This window comes from Drosophila mojavensis, unplaced genomic scaffold, assembly GCF_018153725.1.
Source record: "Drosophila mojavensis isolate 15081-1352.22 unplaced genomic scaffold, ASM1815372v1 contig_136, whole genome shotgun sequence".
Lineage (NCBI taxonomy): Eukaryota > Metazoa > Arthropoda > Insecta > Diptera > Drosophilidae > Drosophila > Drosophila mojavensis.
This window is the reverse complement of record NW_025318667.1, coordinates 1,130,306-1,150,000: the sequence shown is the minus strand read 5'-3', so window position 1 is coordinate 1,150,000 and position 19,695 is coordinate 1,130,306. Positions and strand designations below refer to the sequence as shown.

Below are 19,695 nucleotides of genomic sequence, written 5' to 3'. Positions count from 1 at the left end.
CACTTTTATATATTTATTATAACTTCCGCCGTTTCCCCTCGGCCATGCGATACACCGCGCACCTCCCTGGGTCCCTGCTCGGGCGCCACTTGTAAGGTAGTAAATTTGAATGCTGGGGTAGACTCAGTCTACCCAGGGTGTACTCACAAGAAATTTATTTGTATGAAATAGTGAGACACCAGGGGGGGGAATATCTAACGTTATTGGCCGGGAAATGGGAGAGGGGGGGGAAATCTAATATGGGGACCGCCACTCACGTGTACCTTTTTCTTCTCCAGCGTCTTCTCACCCAAATTCTTGACTCCTCGTCGCCGTCAAATTTTGCTCCAGTCGCCGTTTATGCCAATGAAAGTCGTCGATCTCTTACCGTGTTTCTTTCTTCTTTTATTCAAAATGTCACTTAACCTAGCCGCGTTTCACAAGATTCCACTACGCGCTTAAATTTAAAAGGAACTCTATCACCTTCTCTTCGCGGTCAACCGCTCCTTCTCGCTACTCAATCCCGACTCTCCTCTTCTCGATTCGACTCCCAAAACTCGACTAAAAACTGTCTCTTTTCTTGCGCTCGCCCAAAGCGCTCGGCGTCGGCGACGCAACTCTCCGCTCACAACTCTCCACGCAGGGTTGCGCCGCCGATCGCCGCTAAATCGTCAGCGCTTTGGGCGGCATTTTCAAATATCAATTCAAATGACAAAATTATATCAAATACTAATTTTTACTTAATTATCACTAACTTAATTCCTAACCGCTACAGCTAAATCTTACCGACTACAAAACTAACCCTAATTAAACCTACTTAATTTACTAACTTAACTCTAAATCTTAATGACTACAAAATAAACTAACTATTTCATAAATTCCGATAACAATTCAATAACAACAAACGTTTCTTCGATTCCAATAAAAATAACCATTTCTTCATTTCAACCCTAAAATAAACATTTCTTCACTCTCTTAATTCCAATTCGCAAATCAACATTTCCTCTCTCTTTCATAAAAAATAAACATTCTTCATTTCAAATAATCGTGAGGCGGTAACTGGGGCGCCGCCTCACACTCTGTTAACAACATGTTAATTTTATGCAAAGCAGTTGCTACCGATTTAAAGTCTTTCTTCACGGTAAATGCTAAACGCAATTTCGCTGCTTTGAGTAACTGCACTTTAAGGCTTAAATTAGCTGCAGCTCAATGAGAATCCGAGAAGTGTCGAGCCAGATGCCCAATTCGCCACTCGAGCACAACGAGTATAAACAACCGACACGCACTTAAGGTAGAGGAGGTCTTTGCTTCGATTGTTGTCGCAGGAAGCTCAACTGACAGGCACACACTCCACGTTACACAACAGCTTGAGTTTGAGTTTGAGTTCCGGCCCAAGGCCGAGCTGGCAGCCAGTAAGAGCCGCACATAAATCTCATTGTTCTAGCCAAATGCAGGACTCGTCTCTTGTGAGCTTGACAAATCTGAAGCCCGAATTAATGAAAATTGCCATTTCCAGCAGCAACAAATGAAACTGTTTTCCTTATTGCTGAACGATTGCCAGCGTCTGAATGATTATGGGACCCTTCTTTGTGATTCTCATAAATATAAATTACACGTATCAGTCTCAGCAAAAGTATCAATATCAGCATCAGTATTAGCATCTCTATACGCATCTACATCTGCATTGTATCTGTATCTGTGTCTGTGACTGGATGCATTTGTGTTCGCCTCACATGCAATCCAAAAGTGGAATGTTAATTACGCACCATCTGAATCGGAAGCGGATATGCAGAGAGCTGGTTAATCATTGCGAACTGACAGGCAGCCCTGGCAACAGCGACACGTGATACATCCATGTAAATACATGTGTATATATATAGAGTATAATTTGAACATGACACTCACTTTGTAGCTTTTGAGAGGTACAAAGTGCTCGTTGCAGAAAAGACAATTATATCTTGCATTCGGGACAGCCATGCGACATTTGATTAATTAATTACCTAGCCGGGCGCACGTAGTGAAACCAAAAATTAATAGCCAAACTCTCGGCGAAGTAATTGAGTCTAAGGGCAAGCTAACTGCATCACGTTAGACGAGTGCCAAAAGCACTGATTACAGACTGCGCGGAATTGCGCAACATTCTGACAGACGGCCAAGGGATGCTCAACTTGGAGCGATTATATGAGTTCTCTTTTCGAAACACAGATGATGATGAAATACCCTAGCAAATGTGAGCCTGAAATGGGTTATATGGGGGTAGTAGCTTAAGGAATGCAGAGGGAATCTAATTTAGTTTTAAACTCCTTCAACTTGATGCAATTTTCAGCAGCAACTTTGATGTCGGACTTGACGCACTTGCATATACCCTCACCAGATGAAAGTTGAAGGTTTTTCACTATGCTCATTGCGAGCGTAAAAAGTTGAAGCGCTACATAGAGGTTCGCCCTTTGGGGTTCGCCAAATTGGCATCAAATTTCACATAACATTTTCCAGCATTTTTATTGTGAGAGCGCGTCTGGCTGTCTGGGTATAGTTGAAATAATTATGTTTAAAGTTGATATTCAACTACGCTTTACGCTGGCACAAAGTAGTTTTCCCCTTTTAGTTAACATATTTCACACAAAAGAATTAAGTTGCGCTGTTAACGAGCGCACTTGATATGCTTTATGCCGGTATTTAATTCCTCCATTTTGTAGTTGCAAAACATTTTTGTATTGCGGGGAGGCGGCGGCTGGGGCTACGGCGTTTATTTAAAAATGCGCATATGCTTTGACGACCAAACAACAATATTTGTGAGTATCATAGGAATATAAAATATACAGATATACGGATGCATACATACATACACGCATATACATATATTTATATACTATCTGTTTCTGCAATATAAGCAGACAGACATCATATGTATGTGTGTGTGCGTGTGAGCTGTTGAAGGTCTGTCTGTGTATTTTGTATGCATTCCATAGAAATTTACATAAAATAATATCAGAGAGCATCACAGCACGGGATGAAACAAGTACAAGTGCTTTTTAATCAGGAGTGCTCGACTAACAGCTACCCGGTAGCGGTGTTGGAGACCTTCTATGCAATTTGAGGACTATAGTTTTATATATATGACAGAGTAGAAGGAATACGGCAGCTGAAGAAGCAGGCAGACATGACTAGATTAGTTCGTCTATTGATCCTGACCAGAACTACAATAAATATATATACTCTATGACGCTTCATCTCTCTACGGTCCATTGAAAACGTCTTTAAATAATCCCTGGCTAAAACTATAGCTTCTTCTTCATTTTTTCATCTATCATCTCTCAACTATATCAGCTTTCTGTTCTACATTCTATTATAATTTGCCACTCTTTGCCGCACCCCCTTGCCAACCATTGCGTACAGGGTATACAAACAGCTGTTGATTTGCTATTTTTGAATATGAATGGTATATGCTGGACTTTGCCTGTTTTTTTTTTGTGTTTTTGTATTTTCGGGCCGAATTCATCAACAGTAATTCGTATAGGCGCAGAGACAAAGCGACGCCAATTCGCTCCAACAGAGCGAAGTGCTAGAAAATTTGTTACTTCCGTAGGTTTACATAGCAATATGCTCTGCATATACGCATACCCTGTCATCTGAATTGCTGCATATTTTTGCGACTTCAAATGCAAATGCGATTGCCGTTCATAAATGCAGATTCCATTAATTTGTTACAACATGACAAATGGTCGACATATTTTTTGCCTTCAAGCGGTAAAGTTTCAATTCATGCGGCGGCCAGATAATACACATAAACTCTTTCATATGAAAGCAGTATTTTATCAACAATTCCTGGAAAAAAACTCGAGCTTAACGGGTTTTCAACACTGCTATTTGTATGGGAACTCTATCAAAGCTATGGGCAGATTATTGAAAGCTATACAAATTATAAATTCTTCAAAACATGCATCGCTTTAAAGTTATAGTGTTAAAAACCACCACATTAACCAACACTGATGCATTGTTAAAAAAAACTTATAACTGTAAAGGCAACTGTAAATCACTTTCTTTAAGACCTCGCAGGAGAATTTCCAATGTAAAACAAGGAAAAAACAAAGTCGATTTTTCGATTATTCTCGATAAAAACGTTATCGGATGAGTTATCGAAAAAATAAGATAAACTTGTACGATGTATTGTATACACGAGTATGCATGCCAAATATCAGCTCTCTAGCTCTTATATCTTCTGAGATCTAGGCGTTCATACGGACGGACGGATAATATCAATAAACATAGACTTTCCAATACTACAATTCGTTAACTGCGAGCAATCCATACTAATAACTCATGAGCACAGTATAAATTAGTGTGTTTCATTTGCCAATAAGTAATGCGTGCAATAAAATGCTTTAAGCTCAGGCCACGGCCACATCCCCACGCCCCCGCCGATGTCCACGGTACAATTCAATACGATGCTCGAGTTAATCTAACTTTTGGTTTTATCCATGTCCATGGGGAATCAGCGAATGCTCAACTAATAACGCTGGGGTATTAAATGCTCCAAATATTTGGTGACCAAAATAAAAGCTAAACAGAGCACAGGCTAGCTCCACAAATGAAATACTATTTATTTATTTATTTACCCAAACAACAAACATAAATTGCACAAAAGCTAAAACTAATCACAGGACAGCAGCAGCAACAGCTGCAAACAAGTTAGCGACTGCTCGACCGCTGAGCGTGCGCGACTAGCAGATACCCTGTTTGATGATGATGACGACCTCAAAATAATGAGGGCTTGCATGGTTCTTACTTCTACTATCTCTCAGATATTTCCATGGATAAGAGTTATTTATCAATATTTATCAGTGGTTTATATTAAATTCAGTTTACTTAGCAACTTTGCAATCAACTTTTTTCTGCTTAATCGATATGTGGGGTTTAGGTCTTATATATGATATGTTTGTAGTATAAAAGGCTGAATTGAGAAAAATGTAAACAGTTAATGTTTTTGTATGCTAAATTCGTAATGTTAGTTTAAGTAATTTACCAAGTTCTTATAATCAACGAGATCGGCTATTGCTATCGATACTTATCGATAATACTTAAGATACAAAACGTTTTGAAACAGGGGAAACCACTGAAAACCTTGCTGAATGACCATGCTGTCAATCTTTAATTTTCATCGGCAATATTCATCGGCTATTGATTTATCGATAACTATCGTTCTTAATAAGTACGAGTAAAGCATGATATAAATAAAATATACATACCTCTGTTTATGGCAGATATGATATACATATGTAATGTATGCCATCTATTCCTCTACCTAAACTAATGATCATCCATCAAGATGCATTTTAGCCAATTCATGCAGGGTATATGGAAAAGCGTAAACAACTTTTTGGCTTTTGGTGCGTTTTTGGCGTTTTGTCACCGAAATGCAAAAAGTTGAGCGCGGCAAATTGCAAAGAGCAAAACAAAACAGGAAAAAAAAAATAAAATGGCCAAATGCGATGCTTAGCACATTGTCAGCACAGCTAGCTAGATGTGTGTATGTGTGTGTGCGTTTGGTATTTGCATAAAATTTAAATTTCATTTCTTCGATTTGGGCCAAGTCAACGAGGCAGCCAAAACGAGCCGAGGGTCGCTTTAAGGCAACGATTTGTATGCACGAACGTGCAGCCTCGAATCCCATTTACAACTCAATGATTTTCCAAATCACATACACATGCACACACACCCTCACGCCCGCTGCCACTCTGTGTGTGTGTGTGTGTGCGGATGAGCAATTTGAAGCGCATTTGCAAATGTGGCACGACACGTACTTAAAGCAACACACAACAATTTTGAGCTGAGAGAGCCGAGAGTCTAACGGCTAATTACACGACAATTTTCAATGATTTCTCCTCTTTTTTTTTCGGTTCTATTTTCTGTTGTTGCGCCCTTCTCGGAAATTCTCATGCCAGAAGCTGTGCACAACAACAGTTGGTGATGTTTGTGCTTTATGTTTTTGTTGGAGCAGCTGGCCATTTGCTGACTTTAAAGCGCAGCTAAACTATCCTAAGCATGCTCGACTCAAAGATACCACGTAATTAAAGATTACCGATATACCCTGTATTTTTATGAATTAAACACCCTGTGATGATTTTATGCACCAATGCTATAAATATAGTCACTAATACATTAGTAAATAACTTGCTGTGATTCAGCTCGACTAGTACATACCCTGTATGTATATGAGGGGCACACAATTTCATGATATTTGTAGATCTATTGCTGGCATAGAATTTGCGAGCAGTTTAACTTGACTTTCAGACAGATTGACCGACTTGACATACCCTGTATATGCAGCCTAAGTGCCAATTTCTTAAAGGATTGTCCAAATGATAGCCTACAAGACTTTTAGATACCCTGTAAGTAGCTAAACAGTGTTTCAAAATAAAACTGCCTCCCGGCACATATTTTAGAGGGTATATTTATATGAAATACGCTTCACACGCCCGACCGATGTCTGTGCAGTGTATAAAAATGCGTGAAAAATCTGTTGAGCTTGACCTTTGCCGGCGAGGCCCAGTTGTACAAGACCAAGAAGGTCGGCGCTTGGTATTTGGGTCTATGTGTGTGCGTGCGTGTGTGGGCGTATCGCACGCACAATCAACATGAGCTCCAACTGGAATACAACTGGATCCCAAGGTCCCAGACTTCTCACCAAAGAGCTGTCAGTCCATCTGTGCCGTTTGCTGTTGCCGTTATGCTGTTGTTGCCGTTGTTGATTCTTAAAGTTTATCCGATTGTTTAATGAGCTCTGAACGAAATAGAAATCAATGATGCGAATTTTATGCGCCTTTGGCAGACCCTGCCATGGACACTGAACAGACTGGTCAAGAGACATGGACAGCAAACAGCGGGCGAAAGAGGGGCGAAGAGACAGCGGGAGAGTGAGAGTGAGAGGGTGAGAGGGTGAGAGCGAGGAAGACAGGGAAACACGTCAGGACAATATGGTTATGCTTTGTGTTAGGATTGTTTGGTCTCTGGTTCGAACACGCATTTGTCGACAAAATAATAAACAGTTTGCGAGCTGCACACACACACACACACACACACAGACACAAGCACAGAAAGCATGTGAACAAAAGGCAACAAAATAAAAAGAAAAGAGAAAAGGAAAAGGAAAAACAGTGTACAGCTGCTATATAGAGAGTCCGCATTCCCCATCGGACTCGGAACGCCAAATGCGAATTCGGACATTTGGGTTTGGCTTGGACGCTGCCGAGAGGGAGCTGGGCGCGAGAGAGTCAGCAACTCGATTGCTCAATGAGTTGCGAATGCTGAAAAATGTTTGCAAATATGCTAAAAGCGAACAGCACGAAATATCATAATACAAACATCCGAGCATCGAGTTATGAATCGAGTGCCAGACTCGGAATCAAACTCATGTTTCTTCATGTTTCTCTCGCGCTCGGTTTTTGCCAGCTGCCATTCATCACAAATTCACCAAACTAACAAAACTCGAGGATTACCAACATGGTAATCGTATATCAATTGAAATCGGCTAGCAATTGGTTGAGTGAGAACTTCTGTTATGCTTCCATCCAAAAACAAAAACAAACACAAAAACAAAAATTGGGGGAAGGGAAACAAGAAAAATGAGATTGAACAACTTTGTTAGAGCAATGGATATGGATATGGATAATATACACAACAGCTAACGTCATGAGCCATAAAATGGGGAAAAACAATAATAAAGCCAGGGAGAAGAGAGAAAAGTTATTCAATTAATATTCATCTGCTGAATAAGGACTTTTGCGCCCCTCTCAGCGCTTCTCATACAAATCAATTCACAAAATTTGAACGAAATTGAAGAAGTGAGAAGTGGATGAATCTGAAAGAGATGAAAAGAGATATGGGAGACGAAAAGAAGAAATAATAGCAGAAGTGAGAGAAAGAGAAGGAGAAAGAGAAAAATCTTTAGTCAGATATAAAGCAAAAACAATTAAGAGAGAGAGGTATCAAATAATGGGAAAATAATCGAAGTGAGAAGGAAAATTAGATAGGAAAAGAAGATTTTGAACAGGGAGGCGAAGGAGAGAATGAGAATAAGACCGTATGGGAGTGAAATTGGGGGAAAACGGAGAAATAAAGATAAATATATAGAGAGAGAGGGAGAGGGAGTTAGAGAATGGAAGTCTACATAGAGGAAACAAGAGAGAGAAAGAGAGAGAGAGAAAGAAAGAAGGAGAGATAGAAAGAGACAGAGGGAGAGTGAAAGAAAGAAGAAGAGAGAAAGAAAGGTGAGGTGATACACCGCACACGAGACAGCTAAGGAAACTCAGTACCATAAACGAGGGAGGAAGAAGGAAAGGAGCAAAATGTTAACTAACAACTGAATTATATTATCATAGATTCTATATAAGATGTCAAAAACAATACATGCAGCTATATATACGTACATATATAGCCTTCCTCATTTCATTTTGCCATCGTCTTTCTCTTCTCACTCACTCTCTTCACGCCCCCGCCCACGCCCACACCTTGCTTTCTGGGTAGGAAAAGCAATTGTCAATTGGCGTAAGTGAAAGGTGGAATTGGCATTTGTTTGCCATTTCCAATTTATATATTTATATTTATTTTAAAGACAATTTGTTGGCTCGAGTTGGATTTTGATTTGATTGTTTTTGCTTTGCTCCGGCCGGACCGAGGCGAGTTGAGATATCAGGAAACAGGTCAACTGGAAAAAGCGTTCAGGGTCAATTGATTCTAATTACTTGGCCCAGAATTGTTTTTAGCCATTGCGTAACGTTATTTGGGCAAAAAAAAAAAAAAAAAAAAAAAAATGCACGCGTTGAAGCGTTCTATGCATTCAATTGGAAATACATAGGAATTGACAAAAAAAAAGAAAAAAGAAGCAAAGGAGACAAACGGACCTGGAGGTCTACAGGTCTGGGGCTGCCTGGAGCTCTGGGGGCTTGTTCTGTTTATCTGCAGGAATTTACCTTTCTGGCACGGCCAATAAAAATATAAAAATATGAAAATCAAGCAGGCTGTGAGAGAGCGCGCGACAACTCTACAGAGTTGTCACACACACAAAAGCATACACACAGCCAAAGCAATGCCCCTCTTCCCCAGTCAGACGAATGTAATCAAGTGTATTCTGGTGAAATAATTGAAATTCTATTGAGTCACATTTCATTTATGTATGTACATCTTCCCCTCTCTGTCTCCCTGTCTCTCCATCTCGCTGTCTCATTTTCTCTTACATATATTTATGTTCGCTTTGCATAAATTTCAATACGGATTCGAATTTCCAATTTCCTATATATAAATTGAGCTACAGTAGATGTTCGCTTGAGTGAACTAATTAAAATCATGTCAACCTATCGATAATAAATATATTATGTTATGCAATTCCATTATAATATATCCCTTATGCCCATGCTCATGCGCATGGGTATGATCGATTTGTCATTCAATATGTTACGCCGGAAATTAAGTTGAGCTTTAGTCCATTTGAGCCTAAAAAAATATATAATCAACTGGTTCTAGTTCCGCGAACTGGGTTTTTGAGCAATTACTGCACCGACTGCAGATAATACACTCAGCTTGTTATCATATGGAAATTACTGCCTTAAAGATTGATCTGCGATACGATTCACACAGCGAATTGGTTCTTCTGAGCACTTATCAAACTAGTTCTTTACTTTGGAAAGTAGATATAACTTGCTCTCACTCCACAGATTGTTATTCATAAAAATCAAGCATATTCTTCCCGCTATTTATTCAGCGCATGTAGCTGCTATGAGCACTTAGCCACAGCTGAACCTGCTCTCAACTGCTTTACACTTCACAACTGCTGCTTGAATGGTTCCTCTCTCAATGGCTGTGCACAATGTGAACTGGTTCTTTTGAGCTTGCAGTAAGTTCCGCTGGACAGTGACTCTACTTGAAACAACTTCCACACGCCCATCCTCACTCTACAGCTGTTGCATGAAAGGCAAGTGCTCTCAAGAACTAGTTCTTTTGAGCACACCCAACTATAGCTGAGCGTAGGCAAAGTTTTATTTGTTTGTGTTTCCTTTTCTCTTCTAGGGGAAATAGCGGCAGACCGGGAAAGGGGGCGTGTCAGGTTCACAGCTCATTTACTCTCCATTTAGTTATTCAGGGCGATATCTATATGCGATAGATAGTTGCTCTGTCTACAGATAGATGCGAAAGTATTTCGTGCGCACTTTCGCCGGCAAATGAGGAAAATGCAAATTGCGCGTTTTCACACTTATTCTTGCTGTTGCTGTTGCTGCTGCTGTTGTTGTTGTTGTTGTTGTTGTTGTAATTTTTCTTTTCAGTTTTTTGTGCACTTTATTTTCCCTGCACATTATGCGGCGGCGGCGGTGGCAGCGGTGGCTGTTGCTGCAGCCACATCCATTGCCACAGCTCGACCCCAGCATTGAGTTGTTGTCACACACACACACACACACACACATGCAGCAGCGACACTTACACAAATGGGGTCAGAAGTCTGCATTTTTCAATATCATTGGCGCCGAACGGTGGCTGCCAACACACACACACATTTATATTGTGCTGCAATCGATTGTTAACAAAGCAACAAATCTTTATGCATACAACACGCATACACACACACACACACACAAGCAGACCCATACACATGCACACTTGTGCATACGAGATGAACTACATATGCATAAACACATTAATGCATTTATATATATACACACATGCATTCTATATGTATACACAAACACTACCACATATTTACACACAAATCTCAATAAGGGGAAATGTGACGAATTCACCTGCATTTACTGCAAAAATGTAATGACGAGGCCGAGCATTCGTCCCTCTACTACGAAAGGTGGATTGAGCTATATAGTGTTTATTCAGTCTTCAGCCTAAGTCGATACCTAAGCAAAAAAAAGGAGTGCAGGACAAGCATTCTTCCATATCCATCATATAGTTTATTATATCGAACTCTGACTTTTACTTTTTTTCTATAAATTACAGTCGATAGTCGATAATTCGTACCCCGCTAAATCGAACTTCGCTATAAATCGAAGAAAGTTCTATCCCCCTGAAAGAAATCCGTTCTCAATAATTATCAATATTTTTCGATAATTTGAATTTCCGTGTAAATCGAAAAAAAAACTGATCCCGTTGCCATCTTGGATTATCGGGATTCTACTGTATATAGTTTTCAGTTTGTCGAAATGCAATTGTATTGAATCTCAGAGGTTTTTGAATCTACTGCCCTTTCTGTTTTTATTATCACTGATCAGACTTTACTCTGCAGCAAGACTATTTTCCATTTCCTCAGCTGGAACTCTAAGTTTGTTTTATTCAAGTTTGCTAAGTACAAAAAGGTGTCCATATATCTGTCTATACATATGGGGCGCACTACTCAAAATGTGAAACATTATCTATTCAGGGCATTAGGTAGTCATGCATTAGTCTAAAAATAAACTCTATATATATCTATATAAACCACGACAAGCATCAATACTGTGATACGTCCTCAGGATATGCCAACAGCTCAACTACTTCTAGAGGGTAACTACTCGTCATGCATCTGATCTTAGCACTGTGAACGAGTCCAGTGCGGCGTGTCAAAATTTTTGATGTGCGCCATTTTGTGGCGTCTGTCGCTGGCCTTCGCCCTGCTTTGTGTGCACGCGTGTGTGTGTGTGCAAGTGCTGTTGACCTTGGCAGCGAGGCGCGTGCGGCATGCGGCATGCGGCAGCCTTTATAATGGGAGCTTAAATTCATTTACATATCGTATAATGCATGCTCGTATCATCATATTTGTATAGCGACTTGAATGTGTGTTTAATTACTTCGGCAAAGCACACACACGCATATGCGCTCTCCCTCTCTCTCTCTCTTCTCGCTCGCTCCATCTCTCTCTGTCACACAGACACACCCAGCAGAGGCCCCCACATCGACAGTTGAAGTTTTAAGCCTCGCCTCGCACGCGAACGCCCGCAAGTATGCAGCAAATTTGTTAAGCCGCATCTGTGCGGAAAATCTGTCAGGCCCAAAGCGCCAGCGACTTCCAAAAGTAACCCCCCCACCCTCTCGCAACCCCTTTCGTACCAGCGCCGCCCATGGCCTTAGAATTGTAAGACTTAAGCAGTCGCGTAATTGGCGCAACTTTTCGCCCAGCCACATGCAATGCAGTCATTCGCATGAAAGATATCAAATGCACATAGTATACCTCTCTCTATGTACATATTACGTATACGTATATAGTCTGAAATGGAGATATAGAGGCAAACACATATATGCACATTAGATTTGCTAGTGTGCGAGTCGTTTATTAATTGGTTTCATGACTATTTAACATATGCAGCTCAGTAGATTTTCAGAGGGATTCGAGTTTGAGACATTTCCTGCATATCATTTGGCATTGGGATCATAGACTTGTTATCCTGAACCCATGGAAAATGGAAAATCTGGGCATAATGGTTTTGTGAAAAGTATGAAACAGGCAGAAAGAATCATCGCAGACCCCATAAAATGCATATAATCCTGAACAGGACGACAAGCTGAGTCGATATAGCCCTGTCCGTCTGTCCATTTGAACGCCGAGATCTCAGAAGATATGAGAGCTAGAAATTTAGCCTATAGACTCGTGTATATCATATGCAGTACAAGTTTATCATATTTTTTCGATAACTCACTCGATATGTTTTGTATCGAAAATAATCGATAAATTGATTTTGTTTTTCAGCGTAATTTGAACACTTTTCCAATTGGAAATTCCAGTATTACTGTGTATATACATTGATGAATATGAAGATTTTGTAATTTACAGATTTTGGATACAGCATTAGAATATCAGCTGGGAGGGTTCAGGGTATATTCTAGTCGAGCAGTCTCGACTAAAGCTTGTTTACATGTTTTTGTGTGCGAGTACCTGAAGACCATTGACTGTACAGATATTTGAAAGCACACGAATAGAAAGTCTTTTCTTGGACTCGAGCACCTCCAATACCTGAGATTCTAATAACAATGTGCACGCCTGAGACTCGTATCAGCGGCTTTTAGTTTGCATGGAAAGACTCAATGGATCATAGTCATATAAACTATGACGTAGACTATGAAATTAGGGCTGGGCACGCACAATAGGCTAGCGCAGCCCTGTCGTCATTTGCATGTAGGCTAAGAAATATTATTGAAATAGTTTAATTCCAACCACGCTTGGGCTAGTCTAAAAGCTCCTTGATAGCTGCTAGCTAAGTTCAACTCAATAAGCCTTGCGCTTTACACACATTAACAGGCTACTCTTAAAGCAATTCCACACATGCATCGACTGTATATTGATATTTATGGAAAATAAGCCAACAGTTTTTGTGTTTTGCCTTATAAGAAATTAGGGTCAGGCGAAAGTAATAATGGGGCACACACACACACACACATCAGTCAGACTTGGAAAAATGATAATTGATAATGCAAACCAAGTTGAACCGAACAGTGTGCGAAAAGCTGCAAAATTTAAGTGGTTTATTGCGAACTCTGTGCGTCATAGAGGCACAGAGTGACTAAGAGAGAGCGAGAGAGCAATAGCTAATGGGTGCTGCTCGGTTATTTTTTTTCTCTTTTTTATTTTGGGTAGCGTAAATAAAGCATAAACAAGACTAAACAAAAATCCCTGACGAGCTGTTATTTGCATTTTGTTGATTAAGCAAATTTAAAACTTTGCTACCGAAAGAGACGGCGTGCGATTGTGTGAGCGAGAGCGAAAGAGAGAGAGAGAGAGAGGAAGGGAGTCGAAGACAGAAACCAAACGACAGGTGGCGTGTATGTGTGTTGCACGCGTTCATTTTGCTGGACTTTTCTTTACTTTGCCGGATTTTGCTTTTGGTTTAGTTCGGTTCTTTTCTCTGTTTTTTTTTTCATTTTTTTTTTTGGTGGAGTTTGGAACGAACTGGCAACCAAATGCAGCTTAAAGTTATTACACTTCAGCACAATTGAAAGCAGCAACAGAGCACACACACGCACACACACTGTAGTACACAGACTCATTCACACATTTCCAAAATACTCTGGAGGGCTGCCGCAATGCTTCCTCTGACTGAAACTTTTGTGTGTTGGTTAGCGTGCATTAGTAGTAGTACATATGTGTGTGTGTGTGTGCGTATGTGCTAGTGTTGGAAAACTAGCCAGTTGGTCAGTCGAAAAAATAGTAAAAAAGTTTTGCTTGGCACTCGAGCAGCGACTGTGTTTGCGTTTGCCACTCAAGTGCGAGTTATTAAGCGAGTTAGTTTTACGGATTTTCCTATCAAATTTATTTGTTGTTTGCTTTTACCTGCACACACACACACCGAGGCAAACTTGGGGTCCCTTTCACACTCAGAGGCATCAGTCCTCTCGCTCCCTCTATCTGACTTTCAGCTTTAGCCCATTGATTGGACTTGTTCATTGTTCGTTCCCTTCATTCACTTCACTTCATTTGATTTATTCATTTGTTGAGACACTCGTTCCATGCCATTTTCTCTGCTTACCAATTTCTTGTTTCGCTTTTCAATAAAGCTTTGCATGAGCTGCGAAATTGTGAAGAGCGTGAAAAAGAAACACCTCGAAACACGAGAATAATACTCAAACTACATATGTACATATATGGAGACTGTAGCTTTATTAACGCAGCAGATTCGATCCCTTAAAAGTATAGCGACAATGATGTACATAGCTAATAAGTAATGAGTAATGAGTAATAAGTCTCGAATAATGAGTAATGAGTAATGAGTAATGAGTAATGAGTAATGAGTAATGAGTAATGAGTAATGAGTAATGAGTAATGAGTAATGAGTAATGAGTAATGAGTAATGAGTAATGAGTAATGAGTAATGAGTAATAATGAATAATGAGTAATGAGTAATGAGTAATGAGTAATGAGTAATGAGTAATGAGTAATGAGTAATGAGTAATGAGTAATGAGTAATGAGTAATGAGTAATGAGTAATGAGTAATGAGTAATGAGTAATGAGTAATGAGTAATGAGTAATGAGTAATGAGTAATGAGTAATGAGTAATGAGTAATGAGTAATGAGTAATGAGTAATGAGTAATGAGTAATGAGTAATGAGTAATGAGTAATGAGTAATGAGTAATGAGTAATGAGTAATGAGTAATGAGTAATGAAAAATCAGTAATGAGTAATGAGTAATGAGTAATGAGTAATGAGTAATGAGTAATGAGTAATGAGTAATGAGTAATGAGTAATGAGCAATGAGCAATGAGTAATGAGCAATGAGCAATGAGCAATGAGTAATGAGTAATGAGTAATGAGTAATGAGTAATGAGTAATGAGTAATGAGTAATGAGTAATGAGTAATGAGTAATGAGTAATGAGTAATGAGTAATGAGTAATGAGTAATGAGTAATGAGTAATGAGTAATGATATATTTGTCCTCTTCTGCTTTCGACTGCTTTACTAGGCATATCTTTTTATATTAAATCATATTTAAATTTAGTTTGCAGCTGGAATTCTGTCCTTTTTCGAGTTGGTTTCCTCTTAAACATCTTTATCAACTGCTTTATTTCGTGGCCTTTGTCACGCTTATTGTAGCCATCATTTACGACTGCTGCCGCTCCAATTACTTAACATGCAGCTGAAGTACTTGAACTCCAAAAAAAAATACAAATAAAAATGGAAAACAAGAAAGAAACTTTAGCCAAAAGCCGAAGGCTGTCGCCCCACCAACGGCCAAACATTGTCGCAACGCATTCAATTTAACTTTCACAATTGCAATCGCATTGGCATTGCGACATTCACTTTTCATTTTTAGCTCCCTCCCCAACCGCCCTTTCAGAAAGGCCCACCCCCCCTACTACAGCCTCTAGTTCCAGTCTTGGGGCGGAGTTGAAGCCTGCTCTGGCGCCACATGCGCCACATGACCACAGGCCATAACTCATGACCATCCAGTCCGGCAGCGTTTCCCTCCCTCCAGTGCCACGCCCCTGCCCCGGCCTGCCTCTTCGGACTTGTTACCACTTGGCATCATTTTTCGGCGTCAAGTTTGCAACGCCCGTTCATTCATTCAATTGTCACAGCTCACATGCACCCGATCCCTCGCTCTCTCTCTCTGTCTCTCCCTCTCCTTCTCCCTCTCTCTCTCTCGCTCGCTCTCATGCAGCCTGTGTCGCATTCAGTTGTTGTTTTCAATGTCACTTTGTCAGCTTATTGTTTCGTTTGCTGCCAAACCAAAAGCCCCCTAAGTCTATATAAAAATCAGTGCAAAGTGCGAAGTTTTTGTTTGGTCTCCGTCAGAAGGCAGCTTCTATGTCCTAATGCAGCTGCCAAGTGGGTTTTGCAACACTTGGAAGTAATTTTTAAGTGTGGAATCAAATACTACTGTCTGGTGGCATCATGTCCATATACAGTACTATGGTATAGGTTCTCGGACTGCTCTACTTCAATGCTCGTGTGCTCTTATACTCTTTATCTTAAGAACTGGGAGACTATCAATGCTTAGTCTTATTTGTTTTTCTCTTCTACCCTTATGCTCTTCTTCTATTCTAATACGCTCATACTCTTCTATTCTTCGAGTCTTCTATTGCGCTCTTCTTTTTTTCGGTTCTTCTATTCTTCTACTTTATTACGCTTATACTCGTACACTCTTATACTCATATCGTTTGCTAACGTGTTTTTCCAATTTTAAACGAAGCAAAATTGAGCATTCCAAAAAAAAGTGAGAAAAAGAAGCTGTACGAAAATAGACGTTGAAAATACGCGAAAAAGTACAATGGGCATGTGGTGTAAACTGTTTGCGGGCCATGTTTCTATTGTTGTTTGCCTATGCTTGTATGTGTGCTGGCATTATATACTGTTGTTTTTGTTGTCATCCTTTTTTGTTTGCTGCTTGGCCCAGAGAGCAGAAAGAAGCAGAGTGTAAAGTGCAAGTTGGCAGCTTGGCCGCTTCCGTTTCCGCTTTAGCTTTGGCATCGCTGCAGCCAGCGGCAACAGCAGCAGCAGCAGCAGCAACAGCAGCAATAACAGTAACAATGGCAACAGCAGTTGACTTCACATATATACACACACACACACACATATATATATGCTCACACACATGTGACATTCGCTTTCTTGTTGCCTACTTTTTGGCATTGCTTAAAATCACGACTAAAGTTGCCGTTGCCACAGGTTGTTGTTGTTGCTGTTGCTGTTGCTCTTGCTGTCGCTTGTTTGTCTGACAACAACAACAACAACAGCAACAAGAGCAGCAGCAACTGCAATAACAATAATGCCCACAAATATGTAACAGGCAAGGCAAGGCAGCTACAACAACCGCAATATCAATAGAAAAAAACTTTTGCTGCAGGTTGCTTCAGGTTGTTGTTGTTGTTGTTGCTGTTGTTGCCCGTGTTGTTGATTTTACCTGCTGCAATTTCGCAATACGTTTGCATTTTTTCTGCCTCTTGTTTTGCCTTTTTAATGCCAGTTGACAGTAAGCAAGTCCATAGACAAAAACGCAGACGCCCGAAAGAGACAAAAGGACAAAAGAAAAGAGATAGTTGCATAGCAGCGAGTTTGCTGTACAATGCTCTAACATAGAGTTAAAAGCCTTAGATGTGGCATTCAATCGAATGAAGAGATATATGTGTAAAAAATTAACAAGAATTAGCAATAAGAATCCGAAATACATTCAAAATCTTACTTAGCTTAGTTTAGCTTCATAATTACAACTAATCTGGAATAGATATTGTTGCTATAACGTAAGAATGCTAACATAAAAACATAGAACAATCGTTTTTTTAGTATTAGAAAACATAGAGGTTACGATTCTCTTTTCTCTTCAGCTCACGAAAATGAGATTTTCGATCAAATTTAGAGAGTATTAAAGGCTGCTATGTAGAATAGCATTACTTTTTGAGGGCAACTTGGCTGGTTTGAAAAGGTAATGCTTGGTAATTGGCAAAACGGAAAAGAAAATCTTGGCACACAGTCGAAGGCAAAGCGAGAGAGGCCAAGTCAAAGTCAAAACCAGCTGCCTACAAAAAATGGCGTCAAAGCTATTTGCAGGAGCCGAAAAGTAGGCAATGCAATTATCATAACCATTATGGGGAGAACTACAAGAAGAAGAAGAAGATGGGCAAGTGTATCGTTAATAGAGCCATAGACACGTTTAAGGCTAAAAAGAGGCAAAGGGGGAAGCAACACAGGGATAGCAAAAGGATTTTAAATAGAAATTGGGCAATAAAGAAAGATATATAGATATTCTCAAAGAAGGCATAGCAAAGTAGTAAACATGTGACGACATGCTGTCAGCAATATATAAATATATATATTGAGGCAGAGCAATATGTATATATAGACCTAAAAATGTAGGTATACAACGTAGACTGAGTCCTCGATAGAGCTCAAAAGAGACTTAGGTGCAATTAGCGATATTAAGATTTCAAATAATATCTCGAAGATTATGACAAGTAACAGATTGTATGGTTTACTTTTTCTCCATGGGGACTGAGAGGCAATTGACTCTGAACGAATACACTTGACTATGATGGTGTTTAGTTGCGTATTAATCTTTATTCTTCTGAGCCTGGGTTTATATACCCAGACTCATGCATAATTTCAACCCTTAAATCTAGTGCGTCTATTGCTGAGTGTGTAAGGCTCAGCATTGGTCTGTTACATATTCTTATCTTATCGCTGAGTTTGTAAGGCTCCGCGTGGGTCTATTAGCTATTCTTATCCTATCGCTGAGGTTGTAAGGCTTGGCGTTCGTCTCTTACATATTCCTGTCGCTAAGGGTCAGAGTCATATTTATTCTAGTCTGACAGTTCACACTTGCCACATATATTATCTATTTTATGTATGCTAGCTGTTAAGTGCGTAGAGGGTATGTTCCCATACTTATCATATTTCTATGTTCATGCATGTGCATGAATAGACTCAGATTTCAGAAAAATGAGCAACATCAAAAATCTACACACATATGTATGTATATAAAATGAATAGCCTTTGACTCATTTGTAAAAGCAAAACATCTGAAGTCTACACACAAATAGTTTTGCTCACTACATTTTATAAAATAATCATAAAAAATTTACTCACAAATACATATTATATTTATATATATATGTATTTTGCATATATTTTTTAGGTTCATGATCTAAGAACGGTTATAATTTTGAATGCATATATGAATACATATGTAAGTAGATAATATCCAAGAACTATAGTAATATCAATGAAACACATAGTAAATTAATCCTTTTATTCACAAATAGCTGAAGTAATTGTGGAATTTTTCCGACTTGAATATATTAAATAATATCTATCCGAATGTTGGATTATGATCTTCAAGAGATAATTGAATATTTATGTAAGTAGATCATATCAAATTACCCGGCTATTGGGTTACATCCTTAGAGTTGAAGTAGAAAGATAGCAAGAGAGAAAGAGAGAGAGAGAGACAGAGAGAGAGAGACAGAGAGAGAGAGAGAGAGAGACACAGAGAGAGATACAAAAATATATATAGATGTATTTTAACCTTTAAAGAAATCTGAAAAATGAAAATGATAAGATATAAAAGGAAGTGAAACAACAATAGGTAATATCTAAACGATATGTAAGTATCCAATCACAACAGATAGAACAAGAAAATTGGGTACTTTTCTGAATAGGAACAGAATGGGCTTTGACTTATAATCATCAAGAATCTATACACAAAAAGTTAAAAAAAAAAAATCAATATCAAAAATTCACTCACAAATCGTTTACTCA

General features: G+C 39.3%; 1 protein-coding gene across 4 annotated transcripts in view; it reads left to right on the top strand.

Annotated features, from left to right (window-relative positions):
- LOC6585656 (translation initiation factor IF-2) overlaps positions 1–19,695 on the top strand; it is a 40,299-nt gene that overhangs the window by 14,532 nt on the left and 6,072 nt on the right. For 3 of the 4 annotated variants that reach the window (XM_044010137.1, XM_044010135.1, XM_044010129.1), the window contains exons 2-3: positions 19,073–19,123; positions 19,200–19,294. The gene's annotated coding sequence lies outside the window, so the exon portion shown is untranslated. Of the gene's footprint in view, positions 1–19,005; positions 19,124–19,199; positions 19,295–19,695 lie in introns of those variants that run through there. The other variant, XM_044010130.1, reaches the window with a different exon arrangement.